Source organism: Wolffia australiana, chromosome 9 (assembly GCF_029677425.1).
Source record: "Wolffia australiana isolate 7733 chromosome 9, ASM2967742v1".
NCBI classification, from domain to species: Eukaryota; Viridiplantae; Streptophyta; class Magnoliopsida; order Alismatales; family Araceae; genus Wolffia; species Wolffia australiana.
The window spans coordinates 17,407,955-17,421,270 of record NC_135843.1 but is presented as its reverse complement, the minus strand read 5'-3'; the positions used below and the strand labels follow the sequence as shown (position 1 = coordinate 17,421,270).

Below are 13,316 nucleotides of genomic sequence, written 5' to 3'. Positions count from 1 at the left end.
ATGAGCTAACAAGTCTTGGGTATGAGGCTTTGCCATTGAGAACTCCTAAGCTCAGTCGAGGCTTTGCTGATTGAGAAATGCTAAGCTCGTACTTGGAGGCTTCGCCGATTGAGAACTCCTCAGGTCAGTCCTTGGAGGCTTCGCTGATTGAGAACTCCTCAGATCAGTCTTTGGAGGCTTCGCCGATTGGAACACCTCCGTACTTGGGTGGGTGTGAGGCATCGCCGATTGAGAACACCTCAAGCCTTGGAGGCTTCGCCAATTGAGAACACCTCAGTACTAGGAGGCTCCGTCGATTGAGAACACCTCAGTACTAGGAGGCTTCGCTGATTGAGACCACGTCAGTCCTAGGAGGCTTCGCCTATTGAGAACACCTTTGTAAGGCCTTTCTTGTTTGGAAGCACTACCTCGAGCTCGTTTACTCAGGGTTAAGTAAAACCCTTATTATTAGAATGGCAAGTACTATTTCTTGAATACACCAGAAGTTATATTGATTAAATGATGATGCTTGTCCCTATAAAAATAAGGGTTTTGCTTAACCCTGAGTAAACGAGCTTAAGGTAAACTTTCCAAACATGAAAGGCCTCACTTAGGTGTTCTCAATCAGCGAAGCCTCCTAGTACTGAGGTGTTCTCAATCAGCGAAGCCTCCTAGTACTGAGGTGTTCTCAATCAGCGAAGCCTCCTAGTACTGAGGTGTTCTGAATCGGCGAAGCCTTCAGGGCCTGTGGTGTTCTCAATCGACGACGCCTCAGACCCACCCAAGCACGGAGGTGTTCTCAATTGGCGAAGCCTCCAAGGACTTAGCTGAAGAGTTCTCAATTAGGGAAATCTCCACGTACAAAGCATAGGATTTCTCAATCGGCTAAGCCTTGATTGAGCTTAAGAGTTCTCAATTGGCGAAGCCTCGATTGAGCTTAGGAGTTCTCAATCGCGGCGAAGCCTCACCCCAAGACTTGCTAGCTCATTTTATTTTTTATTTTATTTTATATTTAAACTCTTTTGATTAAATATCTAATTTTTTAATTTCTTATTTATCTATGTTTCTTATTTTTCGTTATTTTTTGTTTTTTTGCTATTTTTTTTTATTTTTATTTTTTTTGCTAATTTTCTTATTTTCGTTATTTTTCATTATTTTTCATTATTTTTCGTTATTTTTCATTATTTTCATTATTTTTCATTATTTTTCATTATTTTTCATTATTTTTCATTATTTTTCATTATTTTGTTATTTTTTTTGTTATATTTCATTTTATTTACAGGATTTACGTCTTTTATAATCTACATAGTGCCAACCCTTGTACCGAGCCTTATTTTGTTCTCATAACCTGTACTTTAACCCTATGATATGTGGGGGTATATGTTGGATTTGCTGGCTTTTATATTCTCATACTTTTTCTACCTATATTAGAATCCTAAGAAGTGTATTTTTTGATATTTTTTCTTGGATAGGTACTTTTTGAAGAAAGGACCTCAGTCAACATAGAGAATGTAACGCAAAGTGTTATTAAGTTAAACAATTAAAAATTGTTAACCTTCCTTCATAGTTGGTCGTCTATATTCGAATGAATAGCTATATGTGTCTTTCAGATGCTGAACATTTGGTTCAGCATGAATGGACCTTATTTTGACTTCTTTGTTGTTCTTGCATAATGTGTGAAAAGTCAGATTCCAAAGTAGTGGGAATAGCATTGAAAAAGCTTTCTTGTGGTGGGTTTCTTTCATTGATTAGCATCACCTTATGAGATGGGAGAGATGCAAGCCAAACGTCGTACTCTTCGGAGAAGGCTCTGAAATCACTAAGCTGACCATCTATCTGCCCTAAAAGCAAGAGCTTGCAAAATGGGTGCCAGTAGTTGGATTGAAACTCAGAATGAGTTGCGTGAATATTTGGGCTTTTGGTATCAAAGTTAATAGAAAGGCGCAAGTTTACGAGTGGGAGCGGATTCTTCTTTATCAGGAAATCAATAGACAAAGTGGTTACGGCTACTCTTTCTAGATGTTATTACCAATATCTTGGACTCAAGAAAGGTTCAGAATGAACCACTATATCATGGGAATATTCTACCAGTGCTGAACGGCGAGAAGTGGGCTAAGCCTATTGAGAATAGCTTACCTATCATAACTTCATTGCCATCGGAGCCTTCACAACCTCTTCTTCTTTCCTTCGTTATTCGTGATTAGCATCTGAATCTGAATACTTTCATCATTTCTTCTTCATCTTAATCTGAGTTGACTTCTTAGCATCTACCACCCGAGAAGCAAGCTGTTACAGCGAGAGGTTGGAGAAATAAGTGTGAGTTTACGAGCGATGACAATGCAAAGTGTTAAGAAGAAGACGCGATAGCAGTAGAGCAGAGGAGATGGTTAGGATAACGGACTTGAAACGCGGAGCACGAGCAGCCAGCGAGCGAGTGGTTAGTGGCAAATAGTTCCCTAGTCGATGGCATTCCTCTCTGCGGCTGGCACTCGAGGAACCACGGGGCACTCAATACAGAGCAAGCAAGTCTTAGGGATGAGACGCCCACGCAAGGACCTCAATTGTCATTAGGAGGCTCTGCAAGAAAGGACCTATGAAAGTCGAGGGAACTTTGTTCCCGACTCTCATTGGCTATCTACTTTTCTTTGAGGAAACTAAGACCTCAATTCTCATTAGGAGGTTCTGCAAGAAAGGACCAATGGAAGTCGGGCAACTCCGTCCCCGACTTTCATAGGTTATTAGAAAGGAACTGGGCAAGGCCCGAGTTTAATTTTAATTTTATTAATAAAAATAAATTATTCAAATAGCTCTAATTATTTTGATGTATAATGGCTTCTAAATTATCAACTTTTCTTTTGAATCATGGATGGGTTCTTAACAAGGATGCCAGTGTGATCCATTCACTCTAAATATTTTGTCTTTCTGAAAATTTATATACCAAGATGTTTAATTTTAGTAATAAAAATAAAATTTTCAAATAGCTCCAATTATCTCGATGTATATAGATGGGTTCTTAATAGGGATGTCAGTCTGATCTATTCACTCTATCTATTTTGTCTTTCTGAAGATTTATATACCACTATACAATTCATACCTTTTCTTTGATAAATTTCTTAGTTAAGCCTATGAATAAAAAAATCATTTAACAATATGTTATTTAAAATGAATTTCAATCATGAATGATGATTAAATATAATGATCTCACTTAGCAAGATGAATGATTAATAAATCACACAATGAAACTTCTTTTTATCTTCATCAAATTTCATTTAGTAATTGCTAAGATCTTTCTTGAGTACTAAGTCGCCGTGCACTAGTTTTCTACTCCATGACCCAGGACAGTTTCATCTCCAAGCCCTGGTACTTCACACGATATTAATAAGTTAGGTCATAATGTGGAATGTTTGGAATTGGGCATTCATCCAATGCTTATTTAACATGAGGTATGTCACTTTGTCTACCAAATATGCACAAATCTTCTTATAGATCACTTAACGAAAGATTTTTTAAATAAAAATTTTGATCTTTACCTCGACTCTAATGGACTCTATAAGTGTTGGAAAATACATCCATGTGGCATGAAATTTAATTCTCTCTCATTTGAGAAATAAACTCTTTCATGGGGCTAAAATCCTTCACAAATGGAAGATATGATGATAAAAGCATGTTCAAAGATATTACTATTCAGTGAAGACTTGAGTACTGCACAATGTGATTGAAGAAGATAATATGTGTGCCCCCCTATGAAGTTAGACTACCATCAAATAGCTAAAAAACATTCACCAAAAGAGGAAGATTAAAAATGGGACATCCGAGGCGCCCTTAACTTAGTCCTGGGGATGTCTATTCATTTTCATTTGACCACATCAGATATAAAACATATGTATTTATCAAGATAGTTTTTCTTACATTTTCTCAATGAAGTATGTAAGGAAATAATCTCGCCTAGTGGGGGTTTTTTAATTCAATTAATAGATGCACTGATGCCGGACGTCGTCAAGACGTCGTCCGGTCGTCATCGAGGGTAACGGCTCGGTGTCGAATCAATAACTCAGTCGGACGACGATGAGCACGTCGTCTGAGGATGCTAATAGACAGGTAATAATGATGATGTGCAATGTGAATGTCCCTACGTATTGTACGTGCGTGCGCCGACGAGCAGTGGATGCCGTTCCAGAGAATAGACGGGATCGCTTTGAGTGAGGTCAGATGGACCTCCTGAACCTCGCCCGAGAGGGTCGAGGGCGAGTACATCGCCGAACGGGGACACCCCGCTGAAGTGCTCACACGCGTCGGGAGAACCTGACTCGTAACGGGCAGGTAAGACTCTCGAGAAATTATGTCATTTTCTCAGCCTGTCTCGCTCTCACCTATCTAACCCGAGCGCGGAGGACGCAATTCGAAAGTGCACTGAAGAAAGTAAGAGACGTAAAGAGTGTAGGGTAAGTGGTACCTTCGTCGCGCTGGCGACGTCTATCTCGTACCAATGAGATCCGGAGATGATAAGGGGGTCGGTGTTGCCGAAGTCGGGCTGATGCCGGGCGGGATAGTCGTAACGCTGGCGTCCACTGGCGGACCGAGTCGACCGCGTGCACCGCGCTGCGGAGGTGCTCCGAGGCAGAGTGGACGAGGCGAGGCGTGCGGCAGAACGCGGCGCGCGATGGGAGCACTCACGGCCGAACAGGGCGCAGCTTGCAGGTGATCACAGGGTGCGAAGGGGCGCGCGCAACCGGGTAGAACACCCACTAGAGGCGCACAGCAAGCGCGCGGGGCGCGGGTGACGCGGCGCGTGCGACGCATTTCGCGGCGGATGCACTGCTCCGTCGTGGGCGATGCACCTGCTGCGGCAACACGCGGTCCCTGATGGTCAAGCTCGGCGGTGTCCGTAGCTTAGCAGCGTTGGTCGGGAGCGATGGGTGGCGGCGGATCAGCTCGGTACGCGCGCAGGAGGTGCAAGCACGGCACGGCACGGTGGGTGGCGTTGTCACGCGAGCCGGCTGCCGCGAGGGCGGCACGATCGGACGTCGGCATCGGCCGGGATCGGACACGGCACGCGGTTTTGCAGCGGCGTGGACGGTCTGTCACGGCGCAGCTTCGCGGCAGAGGGCGTCACGCGAGCGGGCGGCCGTGCCGGTGGGCGTCGGACGTCGAAACCGGGCGGGACAAGTCGCAGGCGGCGTTCTGACAAATTGGGACGACGGTGGGGACTCGACGGGCGGCAATCCTAGCGCGGAAGGGTGGCGGTACAGCGGAGCTCCGGTGACGAACGGGGACGCGGCGTGCGCTGGCGGTGAGACGGCGGCGCGGCACGGCGGGGACCTCCTCCTTTTCCTTCTCTCCTTTTCTCCTTCTTCTCCTCTCCTTCTTCCTCTTCTTCTTCTTCTTCATCTTCTTTCCTCTCACGAAATGACTCTTCAACTTCCACGATAAAACTTCCGATTCAAGAGAGAGTGGTCCTTTGGGGGGGCGCCCCTCCTCCTTATATAGGAAGGATGATATGGGCCCCATTTAACAAAACAAAATGAAAATAAAGAAAAGGAAATATAGGCCTGTTAAGGCCCACTAGGTGCTGGGAGGGGAAGGAATCCTCATATGGGTTCTTCCCCTCCTTACAAAGACAAAATAAAAAGATGAAAAAATGAAAATATAAAAACGATGGCGAGAACGGTAAGCAATCCGAAGGTGGCGGCGGCGCGTCATCATGCCGAATATCTGAATTCGGCATCACGCGTCGCTGCTGCGGCTCGGCGTGTCGGCTGCACACGTGTCGGTGGCGGGCTCGGTGACGACAGTGGCTCCTCGCGTGACGACTCGATGGTGTCCGGCGGTGCTGCGCCATCATGCACACTTGTTGATAGCAATGTAGACACATTCTAGTAAGTCTAGGAAAATAAGGGACCTTATGGCAAGAGTATTTGAATACGATCACAAAGGGGGATAAGATAGATATCAGTTTTTATGCCTCTCCTAGAACAAGTTTTTTTATCATTAGAATGCTTTATTAAGCCTCCTAAACATCCTCCATAAAAGCAATTTGAACCAGTAATGGCTCTAAGGAAAATGGTTTTTTGCAACAAATAATAGTGAAAAAAAATAAAGAATGGGGATTTAATGAGTGCTGTAAAATATTACCTTTTATATTTTGTCTGGATTCAATTTTATATGCATTCCTAAACACTCACCAGTATTCTTACTTTGAGACAATATTTTTCCTCGTTCAAAAACCACCGAAAAAGATTCGTAAAGACTCTTAACATATTTTATCCAGAAATCAATATATTTTTCAATTTATTGATTCAATTTTTACTCTTTGCATGTCTTCAAGAATTAAGAAGTCTTCAGCTATTCCTTTTGAGTCTTATTCAGAAACACAATTTTCTAGGTTCTATGACCTTGATTGGGATTAAATTCAATTGACTCAAATAGCAGAAGATGAATAAAAAAATCAGACTGACAATGAAAAAATTACAATCAAGCCAACTGTGCACACATCAAAATTTGAAATTCTCATTTCCTTGAGTGAGACCTGTTGGGCCATTGTAGTATGCAGCCTCTTGATGTATCCACACCAGTCTTGGGAGATCAAATCTCCTCCTCTGCCTTGAGGAGCCTATCATCTCTCTGTTGTTTTCATTACCTCATACAGATCATATTTTAGATGGAGATGATCCAAGGGGGAAAGGTAGAAGAAAGATGAGGCCCTTAGAAATTCTACCTTAGTTTAATTTTGTTTAGTACCTTAGCCTATCTATACTAAGTAGAACATTTTCATAAAAACCGTATTCTTTAAATATATCTTCAAGTTTGGAAGACCATTTCTATTTAATAACCTTATGGGACTTCTGAAATAGCTATCTAATCATCATATTGATTTATTAATCATAACTCAATTTAATGCTATTGATAGCTGTCAAGCTACAACTCCTGATTTAACACATACACAATAGCGTATTGACTTGCTCATGGAACTTTTCTGTCATCATCTATTGTGCATGTGTCATTGATGTTTCTACCATGTTAGTTTAAGTGGCCAAGGAATAACCTGGGGGGGAGGGTTGAATTAGGTTTTCTATCAAAATTATGTTTTTTTAGAATTAGCGTAGCACTTTTCTACCAAAGAAATGAGCTTGAGGAAATGTGAGACACACTTTTTTTAGGCAGCTTATGCTCATCCCTAATTCTCTTAGGGGTGTCCTTCCCCAGGTGATGATGTGCTCTAAATGTATTTGTGTGAATGCTCCCGGAGAAAATCACGTGGAAATAGGGCTAAACAAGGATATCAAGAAAAGAAAAGGTTGACAAAGTTTTGTCGTTCTCAACCCCAAAAGGCTTCCACGGAATGACGTCTCTTGATCTACTTCAACTTGGCCCCTAAAACCTTCTTATTATGGCCCCCAAAGCCTTAACCTGACTGATCACAAAGATCTAACTATAACAATATATTTCTGAATAATGTCTTCTCCTCAACAGCACTAAGTATGATAGCTACTTAAATAGTATTCTAAGACAAGGACCAATTTTATGTAACAAGAATACTGATAACATGATAACTTAATGGATATTTAGATACATTTTAAATGATTATGGTTATTTTTGACTAAGCTCCTTGACTTCTTTGAAGTCAACCAGTTATAGTACTGATGAGTTTTCTATAGTTTCACATGCACAGAAATTCACAAGAATGCGAAGATAAAATTCTTCAGGAGTTGGAGAATTTTTGAGAGTGTAGTGATTCTCAAAAGGGGGCTTGAAAGGAGAAAAGGGTGTTTGGGGCCTTCAAATGAGAAATCAGAGGAAGATGGGCCACTGCCTGACCTATCCATTGGGCTCTCAAAATCCTTCCAAAGAAAGAAGTTGAAGATTACAAGGGGAAAATCTCAACCCATGGAGAAAAAGAGGCAAAAATGGCAAGAAAAAAAAAAGAAAATACCCAAAGGGGTATTTCAGTAATTCTTCAAATCTATAAATACTCTTTTCTCCCTCATTTCCCCTCAATCTGGATGTGCTCTAGCAAATGTCTGGCCAGCAGGACAAGGCATATTTCAGGATCCAGGTTGTTCAACCTACATAATGTAAGTTTGTTAAGGTTTTAATTCAATCTCATCTCTTGTTAGCATCCAAAAATACCTGATCCTGGCAAAATATAAGGATCCAAACTTGAGAGGGAGCATTGAGGGCTCACCAGGCTTGCATTGAGGTTTTAGTAACATAGGTTTCCATTTTCACATCATCATCCATCCATTCACCCTTAAAATCCATCATTTTCTTATTCTAAACATTCTATTTTCCCTACTTTCTCTCTCCATAATTGTTTCATTCTCTATATATATCTTTGTACATATCCCTAGTTCATCCTCTCGAAATTTCATAAAAAATATCCTTCATTTTCACCTTCAAATTCCATCTTTACACTCTCTCTCTTCGTTTTCTCTCCCTATCTCTTCATTTCAGTCATTATCTCTCTCTAAAACCACTTCTTTATCTCTCTAAAATTCATTCCAGTCTCTCACTCGATCATCCTTCACTCTTCCTTTCAAATTTCAAAAACAAAAATTGTGTTTTAATTCCATCTTTTAGGGCAAAAAAAGTGGAGAGTGGACTTAGTCAATTTGACTAAGTCCTGACCATATTGGGTCAAGCCCATTAGGACTTAGCCCATTTGGCTAAGTCTTGACTTAGCCGAATTGGGCTGAACCTTAGTTGGCTTACCCACTAAGGCCAGTATAATCAATAAAAGAAAAAATCCCTAAAATTAATATAATCAGTATTAATTATTTTTAACATCTGCAAAAATTCCAAAAAAATATTTACCTCTCATTTTTAATATTTCTCGTATCTTTGGTGCTAATTAAACTCAAGAAAATTCAAAACAATATTTATTTCCTATTCCTAGTGTTAATTAAAAAATTTAAAATTATTCCAAAATATTTTAAGTATTTTTCTTTGTAATTCTGATTTAATTTAGATCACAGGAATTTATATAAATTGACTAAATATCCATAAAAATCTCAGAAATTATATATCTCACTTTTAAACTCACTTCCTTCATTCCAAACATGAGAAAAATTCTGAAATTAAATTTCTGCCTCTATGTGGATCAACCCACTACTTGCCCTATATTAATTATAGTATTTAAGTGGAAATGTTACATAAAATTTGTTGATTAAGTCGAAATCAAAACGACGACATAAAACCCCTAAATTTGGACTTATCAAATATTTTTATATCAAAAGTTTATGAATTTAAAGATAAAGATTCATAAATATAACTATGAGTTCCTTTAAGTAATATCTCCTTGTTTGTGGTATTTCTTTCTTCAGTCCTCTTTTCCTCCACGTTTTTCTTTCGATGAAATTGTTGATTTGCGTTTGGGCTTTGGTGCTTAAAACTCAAATATCTTTTTGAATCGTGCACCGAACATAATGACTCCACCAGGAACAATTTTGTTGCACAAGTTCACACAATTGTTATCTCACGCAATTTTTTTGAAACCAAATCACATAAATCTACAGCGATCAATCTTTCTACATCCTTAGTTTATTGTTTGATTATGTCGTGTCCAACTTTAAACCCCAAGGCCATGGCTAGTTAGGTTACCTAGATGAGTTTCAAAAATGGATGAAATGCAGATGATATGATATAGGTACGGAGACCTAACGTAGGCGACCACAGCCTTCTTTGATACCAAGAAGATGTCGGACTTCGTTAAGGACATTTTCCTATGGGTAATTGCCTATGGGGATGAAACAATGTGATGCGAAGAACCTAGGCAGATGTACGTGTAGACCCCGATTCATGGGGTTTTGCTATGCTCCGAGCTCCGAGGTGGGCGACCGGTGACGCTGACAGTGACCTTCGGACCCTCGTCGGAGCGATGACGGTGACTAGGGCATCAAGCGAAATAAATCCATTGGCACTGGCACGTAACGCGCGGGCTCATCCCGTACCTAAGAATTCACTCGTAACGTAATTTTCTCGATATAATCTCTCACTTAAACTAACCGAGCGCAGTGGAGTGCAGCCAAAAGTACAGTGAAAGATGTTATATAACTGACAAGCAAGGGGAACGACGTACCTCGTCGGTGGCAGATGCAAATCAGCATGCGTGTGCATAACGGGGCAATACATAGTCGTTGCATTAAGTACGATAGTGGTAATGGCAACGACCGTAGCGGACAACACGGGATGCAACGTGGGATCGGGAGCAATCACTGATGGCACCCATTGCTGGCAACGGCTGTGGCACCAGTGAACAACTGTACAACAATTGTTGACAATGTGGGCGATATGAACAACCGAGGGTCGGTCGGTCGACACAGACAGCGCTGAACACCACCAAGTCCATAGGCACAACCGGGAACGGTATCGGCGGTGCCCTGGCAGCTTAGGAGCACCAAACGGGCCGCAAAGGGGGCAAGCGGGCTGGTGCACATAGTATAACTTGTCGATGGAGTGGTGCCGGTACACTCAAGCGTGACCTAACGGCGTGATTCAAGGCGGTGGGGTCGCGGGTTGTGCCGAAAGCGTTGAGGGCGATGCTTTTCATGCGGAAATCAGAACTGCAAGTGACTTGGAGTCTTGATCGACTGTATGTCAGGTGCAGCCAGGTGCACGCGAGGCAGTCAAGCGCTAACAACGTTGACCGTTGAACGGGCAGAGCGATGTGGTGATCACGAACTTTGCACCATGTTTTGTGGGAACTTCAACCCACCTGAAGCGTCTACAAGCGGCGATGATTCAGCACCGATGGCTCAATCTTAGGTGGGGGACTCCGGGGGACGGAGTCAGGCGGTAGATTGTAGACTGTTCGATGAGAAGTGCGAGGTGACAACTGCAAATTTCTCACACCACATTCCGCGTGAGCGTCAAAACGGCGGAAGAAAGTGCACGCGGTGATGAGTTAGCGTCGCTGGCTCGACCTTGGTGGGGACTCTGGGGGAACAGAGTCTAGCGAGGGTGGTGGAGCCTAGAGACACACCCCATCCTGCCTCCCCTTTCCCTTTCCCTTCTCTTCCTCTTCCTCCTCTCCTCCTTTCTTCTCATGAGAGCAAAGGATCAACAAAAACTTCATCAAAATGATAAACTCTGCTCTAAGTTTTAGAGCCCCATCATGCCCCTTTTTATAGGGGCACACTGGCCCCTTACTAAGGGTAGGGGAGCCCTTAGTATGGGCACAAGTGCCCTTACAGGGGGGGGTGTCTTATACATAGGACCCCCCTTAATACAAAACTAAAATATTCAGACACGTGTATGACGACACGAATGTGACAACACAAAAACATGACGTGACACATGACGGAGATGAACATGACACGACGACAAACACTAACACGCGAATATGATAAAATCATGAACCAAACGAACACGAACCGATGAAAATCAAAATGCAAAAATTACGGGCGTGCTTTCCCCAGGGTACATGAACCCGAGTGTCTTCACTAACGCCTTGGTGTACTGGTAGGGCTGGACACGAGCCGGTGGGACTGTCGATGACGACTATAGTGGCTCTGAAGACGTCTCCGGAGGAGTGGGTTGGCACGCTCCATCACCACCTAGAGAGAAAATCAAACTACCTTTGCAAATTGGTCCAATGATGTACAACGTGTGTCTCTCATGGGGGAAACTTGGAAAAAGAAATGGTTATGTCCTTTTAGGCATAACAATACATTGAAATGATGATGAGCACATCCTGACCTATGGCATCCTTAAGATAACCATGATGGGGAGAAAATGAACAGGCATGTTGTTGAAATATTAGAACATTTTAACCTTCAGTCGAAGTTGTGATTAATTATTTTATTATCATAGATATTTATATAAAATATAAACCTCCAAATTTTGACTAACATGCAGGTCTCTACTCTCACTACCGATGAGGCTACAAACAACATGACAATGATGTATTTTCTAACAAGTAGATTGCAGCATATGAATCTAATGTTCATCACTGATTGATATTTGTCATGTGTGGTGTACATATTGAACTTGATTATGCAAGTGGGACTAAGAAGCCTTCGTATCATTCAAATGTAAGTGTGTGGGAAAAAGGGAGATTCAACTGACATGTCATAGCAATTAACCATGATCTCCCTTGGGGAGGTAGTGACCCAAGTTCATGAACTTGTAAAAACACTATCTTGTTCGCCTCGGTGATGTATTGGACCGGTTTGACAATGAAAGCATTTATTCTGTGATGGAAATGTTGTGAAACTTAAAGAGGGAATCCACTTGAGATGCATGCAAGACCATGAAGAATAAGTTAGACAAATACATGGCTATCTTAGGCCACAATGAATGTGTGGTAACAACAATGCTTTTGGACCCATCAATGAAACTAGTCTGATTGAAGCTTGAAGCCATGAATACATGATTGTGTATGTGAAATCTTGTCTCCACTGTTCACTTAACCACAATGACCATCCCACCCTAGTGGCAAGTGTCTGAAGTAGTCAGCAGCATTCTCACGCAATTGTTAAGACGATTAAGGAGGCCAAAGCTGGCATCAAATACAAGCTGAAAGCAGTACTCATACAGCAGCTGGAGACCTACATCTCTAAGTCTTTAATTGTGGACAATGAAAACCCTAAAAATGGGAGATGGAGACCGGTTCGTGAGCTTATCCACATCTCGCAAAGTTGATTCATATAGGACCTATCTGGACTCGAAACCATTACCCTGGCAAAGGGCTGTTCTCATTGGGCAGTAATGCCATGACACACCAAATACCACTATTATTTGTAGAGAGTGCTGAGCAGATGTGTGCGTTACACTATTGGGTGAACCCACAACCACATCTAGTGAGGAAAATGAAGTCTCTTCATCTGAGAACATATAGAAGGTAGTTATAATTTTAATGATTGTTCAATATTTTAAATAGTATCTAATTCCACTTCTCTTGGTTATCACAACATCCTTTTATGAACCACCTGAACATAGAGATTCCTTGAGGCATCATATAAACAGGAGATTCTTCACAAATTTACCTTTTTTATTTTGTTTTTGGGTGTAAGATATGTTTTCAGTTACAACACTTTGATCATTGTCAAAATTTTAATGTCCAAAACAATTATCCAATCATTACTAGTCGTTGACTGTCATCAGCCCCTTCATCAGTGGTTATCATCCCCGTTATTGGTGGTCTACGCTACCATCCTCCATGGTTGTCATCCCTATCATCGGCATTTGTAGTCCCTATCCTTGACAGTTGTTCCCATGCTCGGCAGTCATTGGCCCCATCTACATATATACATATAATGCACACTTCTTCACATTTCTATCATCCCTAACTACCAACAGTGATCCTTGTCATCCGTTCCATCATTTTCATCATTAGACAT

The 13,316-nt window shown here is 41.7% G+C and overlaps 1 long non-coding RNA gene across 1 annotated transcript; it reads right to left on the bottom strand.

Moving 5' to 3' along the window:
• Positions 1–3,630: 3,630 nt before the first annotated feature.
• LOC144707673 (uncharacterized) lies at positions 3,631–5,435 on the bottom strand. Its single transcript, XR_013582503.1, has 2 exons — positions 4,433–5,435; positions 3,631–4,281 (listed from the first exon to the last, which is right to left on the bottom strand). It is a non-coding gene; the product is annotated as an uncharacterized LOC144707673 (long non-coding RNA).
• Between the last annotated feature and the right edge of the window lie 7,881 nt (positions 5,436–13,316).